The 7037-nt window shown below is 43.4% G+C and overlaps 1 protein-coding gene across 1 annotated transcript in view; it reads left to right on the forward strand.

Annotated features, from left to right (window-relative positions):
* The window catches only part of LOC138952270 (tryptophan--tRNA ligase, cytoplasmic-like), a 306357-nt gene that overhangs the window by 103716 nt on the left and 195604 nt on the right, over positions 1–7037 (forward strand). The gene's annotated exons all lie outside the window — the stretch shown is intronic.

Consider the following 7037-nt stretch of genomic DNA (forward strand, 5'->3'; position numbering starts at 1 on the left):
TAACTGTTGTTGCTTTAGCTGTGTCTGTCGTCGTGTTCATATCATATTGTAGCCGTGTGGCGATTTGACGTACTTTCTCTCGTTCCCTACCCCAATTATTCCCCTTGACCATGCGTGTATGTGTTTGTTCCGTGGTGTCGTGTATGAGTCGTTGTTCCGTGATGAGTGTATGTCTTTGTGCGTAGATGCTGCGTTTTAATTGGTTAATCCCTTAACGGATGCGTACGCATTCACCCCCGACAGGGCGAGTTCGGTCAGTCTGACCGGTGATTTCGCTGTGTGTGGATCGGCCTGTGTGCTTAAGCCTTGAGACCGGTGTTCTATTTGCAACAGTTCTTTGTGTTAGTGGGACATCTTTTAAAATACAGATAGCCTGTGCTGGATTGTGAGTATCATCTTTGACCTGTGGTTTAATAGCTGATTTACCATCAGCGAGGTGAGTGATTCAGACCGGCGTTGTGTTGAACAGTCCCGCCGTAACTCGTGTGTGTTTAATTCTTCATTGACCTCGAGGAGTGAACTGTAAGGGGATCAGCTCGTTACTCCACCGTATCGCTACTCCCCCGGCTCGATACTCCCCCGGCTCGTTACTCCCCCGTACACAGAAAATGACTGGATAACCCTGTGATAGTAAGTTGGCATGAAATATTGTTCCCCCCCCCCCCCCCCCCTGTCCAGCTGTTTTGTTTGTTTCTTTGTTTGTTTATCCAGACAATTTCTCCGGAAAAACAATATTTCATGCTAACTTACTATCACAGGGTTATCCATTCATTTTCTGTGTACGGGGGAGTAACGAGCCGGGGGAGTAGCGATTCGGGGGAGTAACGAGCTGAGCATCTCGTTACTCCCCCGTATCTCTGCTGCTTAAAATATATACTTTTTTTCAAAGATGTACTGTACACGAATGTACAGGCAGATCTGACAGTTGTAAGTTCTTTAAAGGCACAGTAAGCGTCCCGTAAACCATCACAGAGCTCCCCGAGCGTCCACATACAGTACAAGCATACTTCCATTTGAACGCTCACCGAACGGGAACATCCTGGCTGCTTTCTGTCGAGCGTGAGAAATTTTCAAAGAATTTATTTTCGTGGACTTGGTCCTCTACAACAATGGCGCCTCGTTTTGGTGCTGGACGGCTGTTATGAATATTCAATACCGGAAATCACGCCCGGACAGTAAGCCTCCCGTAAACCATCACAGATACTGTCAGGCTTTTACACACAGTACAAACACCCTTCCATTTGAACGCTCACCAAACAGGAACATCCTAGGTGCCCTACGTAAAGAGAGAGCAATTTTTAAAGAATTATTTTTTCAGATTGTCTCGAACACTTTTTGGAACCATTTTGAACTCAGGTCAAACATGAGTTACTTCCCTTCGGGTCTTATTCTGTCGATGTAAACTGGCGATAGCCGTGAATCGATGATTATCAAAATGTTTTTGGACCGTGGTGCGTTTTTGCGCTAGACCTAACTTTTAAAATCTAAATAATGAATTGACAGCTTGTTACACAAACATTCTTTAATCATAAAAGAATTCTTTTTTCATCAAGACAAGATCAGTACAATTCGAAGTTGTGAAAGTTTGAAAAAAGAAAAGCCCGGAAGCAGGGTCACGCAAGGGTCGTAGCAGATGACGGTTTATGCATATCGCCGTTCCTCTCAACAGTCAAAAGCCATCGCTAGAGTTCTTGTGAACCACAGCCGTTTGTTTCGTGCATAAAAACGTGCTATTGTAAATAAGCTCACATCGAGTCGCATTCAAATGACTAACTGTCGACTACATTGTGAAAAAGGGAAACTGGATCACACGGGTTCACGATGGCTCAGGGGTAAGATAAACCACGCAAAAATAAATTCTTTGAAAATTGTTCGCTCTTTACGGAGGGCACCTAGGATGTTCTCAATCGGTGAGTGTTTAAAGGCACAGTAAGCCTCCCGTAAACCATCACAGAGCTCCCCGAGCGTCTACATACAGTACAAGCATACTTCCATTTGAACGCTCACCGAACGGGAACATCCTGGCTGCTTTCTGTCGAGCGTGAGAAATGTTCAAAGAATTTATTTTCGTGGACTTGCTCCTCTACAACAATGGCGCCTCGTTTTGGTGCTGGACGGCTGTTATGAATATTCAATACCGGAAATCACGCCTGGACAGTAAGCCTCCCGTAAACCATCACAGATACTGTCAGGCTTTTACACAGAGTACAAACACCCTTCCATTTGAACGCTCACCAAACGGGAACATCCTAGTGCCCTACGTAAAGAGCGAGCAATTTTTAAAGAATTAATTTTGCAGATTGTCTCGAACACTTTTTGGACCCATCCTGAACTCAGGTCAAAAATGAGTTACTTCCCTTCGGGTCTCATTCTATCGATGTAAACTGGCGATAGCCGTGGATCGATGATTATCAGAATGTTTTTGGACCGTGGTGCGTTTTTGCGCTAGACCTAACTTTTAAAATCTAAATAATAAATTGACAGCTTGTTACACAAATATTCTTTAATCATAAAAGAATTCTTTTTTCATCAAGACAAGATCAGTACAATTCGAAGTTGTGAAAGTTTGAAAAAAGAAAAGCCCGGAAGCAGGGTCACGCAAGGGTCGTAGCAGACGACGGTTTATGCATATCGCCGTTCCTCTCAACAGTCAAACTGAAGCCATCGCTAGAGTTCTTGTGAACCACAGCCGTTTGTTTCGTGCGTAAACACGTGCTATTGTAGATAAGCTCACATCGAGTTGTATTCAAATGACCAACTGACGACTATATTGTGAAAGGGGGAAACTGGATCACACGGGTTCACGATTGCTCAGGGGTAAGATAAACCACGCAAAAATAAATTCTTTGAAAATTGTTCGCTCTTTACGGAGGGCACCTAGGATGTTCTCAATCGGTGAGTGTTTAAATGAAAGGGACGGTGTTTGTACTGTGTGTAAAAGCCTGACCGTATCTGTGATGGTTTACGGGAGGCTTACTGTGGCTTTAAATGAAAGGGTGTTTGTACTGTGTGTAAAAGCCTGACCGTATCTGTGATGGTTTACGGGAGGCTTACTGTGCCTTTAAACATGCTCTCTCTCTCTCTCTCTCTCTTGAAAATTCAGTTAAGTAATAACTGCATTACTTTAGTGTAATAAAAAGGCACGGGGGAGTAACAAGCCGGGGGAGTAGCGATACGGGGGAGTAGCGATACGGGGGAGTAACGACCCGGGGGAGTAACGAGATGCTCCCAATGGCCAACTGTAAGTAGATGCTGTTTCTTTTGTTTACGAATACGAATACGAATACGAATACTTTATTATCTCATACAGAGAAATTTCAGTGTGGTGCACATTAAAAGACAAAACAAATAATAAGACAACAGATAAAAATACCATACGAAGCATACTACACTCGCGCACGCATATGTACACTAACAGGAATAGTAACATGATTCCAAATAGGTTAATTGCCGTCAGCTTTAGCTAAAAGTTTAACGCTAAAAACTATCATTATCACAGGACTAGATATGTCATTGAACAATATTTATCACAGGACTAGTCATTCGAGGGTTATCACACTCAGCATAAGGGTGCACATCAAAGAGTGTAAAAAATATTCATCACAGAAATCAGTGCATATGTTCACCGGCACACATACTAGTTTTAATTAACTTAGGTATTTAAAAAGCCAATTGACTTTGGAATAAAACTGTTCTTAGTTCTGAGCGTGCGGAATCTGGGAGTGCGGAGGCGACGTCCTGAGGGCAGGACCTCAAAGTGGTGAGCGAGCACATGACTACTATCCTGGTTGATGCAGCAGGCCTTTCGCACCACACGTCGTTCATACAGCACAGTCAGTCCTTCCTGTCTCACCCCCACAATCTTACCACATGTGTTCACCACCCGCCCAAGCACATTCTTACTCTTCACACACAGACCTCCATACCAGCAGATGAAAGAGAAAGTGAGAATGGATTCAATGAATGAAGTATAGAATGTTTGGAGGATGCGGCTGTTGATGTTCAGACTTCTGAGCTTTTGTAAGCAGTAGATTCTTGACTGACACTTCTTGTGGATAGCTTTAGTGTTTGAGGAGAAATTTAGTTTGTTGTCAATGACTGTACCGAGATATTTGTATTCAGTCACTCGCTCAACTTTCACACCATCTATGTACAAATCTGAAACTGTAGCTGGGTTTTTGCGAAAGTCAATAACTATAGCTCTTTTGTTTTTGTCACATTTAGGTCTAAACAGTTATCTTTACACCAGGAGCTGAAATTTTGAACTTCAGAAAAATAAACAGAATCAGAGTCAGACAGGTCTTCAAGGGCAGAATCGTCAGAATATTTCACAAGAGGGGTCGAAACAGTGCCTTGACAATCGTTAGTGTATAATGTGAACAGAACTGGAGACAATACTGTGCCCTGAGGGGCTCCAGTAGAAGTACTAACTATGGATGAAAGTGCGCTATGGAAACGGACGGACTGGGTTCTGTTCACTAGAAACTGTGTGATCCAAAGGACGAGTCTGGGAGTGACGTTGTAAGAAAGCAGTTTTTGAACAAGCAGGTGAGGTTGTATGGTGTTGAAAGCAGATGAAAAGTCTATAAATAGAATACGGACGAAGGAACCAGGTTTTTCTAAGTGACTATATGCTTGTTGCAGAAGTGTGAGTGTGGCGTCATCTGTACCTCTGTTTTTCTTGTAGGCAAACTGAAAAGGGTCCATGAAAGGTTGTGTGCAGTTGAGAAGACGAGGCAGAAGGATGCGTTCAAAGCATTTCATTACTACCGAAGTGAGGGCAACTGGACGATAGTCATTGAGCTGTTTGGGTCTACTGTTTTTAGGAACGGGACAGATGGTTGACTTTTTCCACACATCAGGAACAATACAGTCCCTGAGTGACCAAGTGAAAAGCTGACTGAAAACTACAGACAACTGTGCTGCACACAACTTGAATTTTTGCTTGTCTATAATATGTTCTGATCGTATGAATGATGCTGTGGTGTAGCTATTTTATCCTAGTGGCGTTATAGCGTCAGTGTCGTTGTTTCGCCGTTGAGACCCAGTTTTCCCGCGCTAGCCTAGTTCTTTGTTTTGTAAGAGGGTGTCCTGTGTTGCGGGCGCGTCACATCCTGTGTGACGTTATAGATAGCGTAGACAGCGTAGCGCCCCCTGTAGTAACTTGTGAAGTTATCGGTGCTTGTCAGTATGTCACGCTCCGATGGTTTAAGACCGTAAGGCGTGAAGCGTATCCTCAGTTACCTATTGTGTAGGGAGTTAGTCCCGTCTTTCCCATTATTTCTGGTGTACGTTAAACAAAAGTCACGTTATCGCAACCTCTGTCTTGGCGTCTCATTTATGCTTCCTGGCCTATTTTCCCCCTTCCACTCCACCCTATCACAATATAGCAGCTGTTGTCATATTTGAACACCCATGATTTGATCTCGCACTCTCAGTCCGCTTATCGCCCTTCTCATTGTACTGAGACAGCCCTACTTAAAGTAATCAGTGACATTCTGTCTGCTCTGGATGGTGGTGATGTGTCAGTGCTTACCCTACTTGACCTTTCTGCAGCGTTCGACACGATTGATCATGTCACGCTTCTCCATAGACTTCAGACTCTGTACGGCATCTCCGGTCCACCGCTGGCATGGCTCGAGTCCTATCTCATTGGCAGGACTCAGGCTGTGCTTGTCGATGGCCAGATGTCTGCTCCAGCCCCACTTTCTTTCGGCGTTCCTCAAGGTTCAGTACTCGGTCCCATCCTTTTCATCATGTACACTAAGCCCCTCTCCACACTGATTCAAAACCATTCTGTCTTAAATCAGTCTTTTGCTGATGACACCCAACTGTATAAACCCAGTCCCCCTGCAGGGACACATTCCGCCATCCAGACCATTCAGACATGCATCACTGATGTTAAATCTTGGATGATCGATAACAAACTTAAGCTGAATGATGATAAGACTGAAGTCTTACTGTGCAAAAAGAAGAACACTACATTTCCCTCTCCCCAACCCGTTTCTGTTCAAGTAGGCGACACCGACATTCTTTTCTCACCATCAGCTAGAAACCTTGGATTCACCCTTTCATCTGACATGACCCTTAACAAACATATATCTTTAGTCTGTAGAGCAGCTTATTTTGAGCTTCGTAAGATCAGCACCATTCGCCACACACTCTCCTCTCAAACAACTAACACTCTTGTTTGTGCCTTTGTTCTTTCTAAACTCGACTACTGCAACTCTCTTCTCTCTGACTGTCCTCTGTATCTCCTGCATAAACTACAAAAAGTCCAAAACTCGGCAGCACGCCTCATTCTGAAAGCACGAAAACGAGATCACGCAACACCACTTCTTCACACACTGCACTGGTTACCTATTCAAGCCCGCATTGACTACAAACTGTCCACCCTCTGCTTTAACTTCTTTTCTGGCTCGTCTCCTGCTTACTTCTCTGAACTCCTCACCGTCTATTCTCCAGCAAGACAACTCCGTGCCTCTTCTGACTGTCGCATCCTCACCATTCCACACACCAAAACCAAAACATACGGACAGCGCACTTTTACTTTCTGCGCACCCACACACTGGAATTCTCTCCCCTTTCACATCCGCCACTCTCAGTCACCCCAAGCATTCAAACGAGCACTTAAAACGCACCTCTTCAAGAAATACAACCCCTGATTTTGTTTTCTCAGTCCATCAGTAGGCTACATGTAGTGTATTTGTTGTTTTAGTGATAATGTGATAATGTGTATACACATTTAGGGCTGTTTTTCAGTATTAATAACATGTTCTGTTTGATTAAGGGTATTCAGCTGGTATTTCCTTGTTTTTACTACCTATTTTATTCATGTTTTTATTACTTAATTAGTGGAAGAATCTGTTGTAATGTATGTTTGATGGTGTATGCTTTTAATCAAGCGTTGCTGACTATGAATGTAGATGTAAATGCTTGTATAACTGTGTTTGAATTTTAAATGTGTCAAGCGCAAAGAGCATAATTGTAAAGTTATGATGTTGCGCTATATAAATGCTCATTTATTATTATTATTA

This window comes from Littorina saxatilis, linkage group LG17 (genome assembly GCF_037325665.1).
Source record: "Littorina saxatilis isolate snail1 linkage group LG17, US_GU_Lsax_2.0, whole genome shotgun sequence".
Taxonomy (NCBI): Eukaryota; Metazoa; Mollusca; class Gastropoda; order Littorinimorpha; family Littorinidae; genus Littorina; species Littorina saxatilis.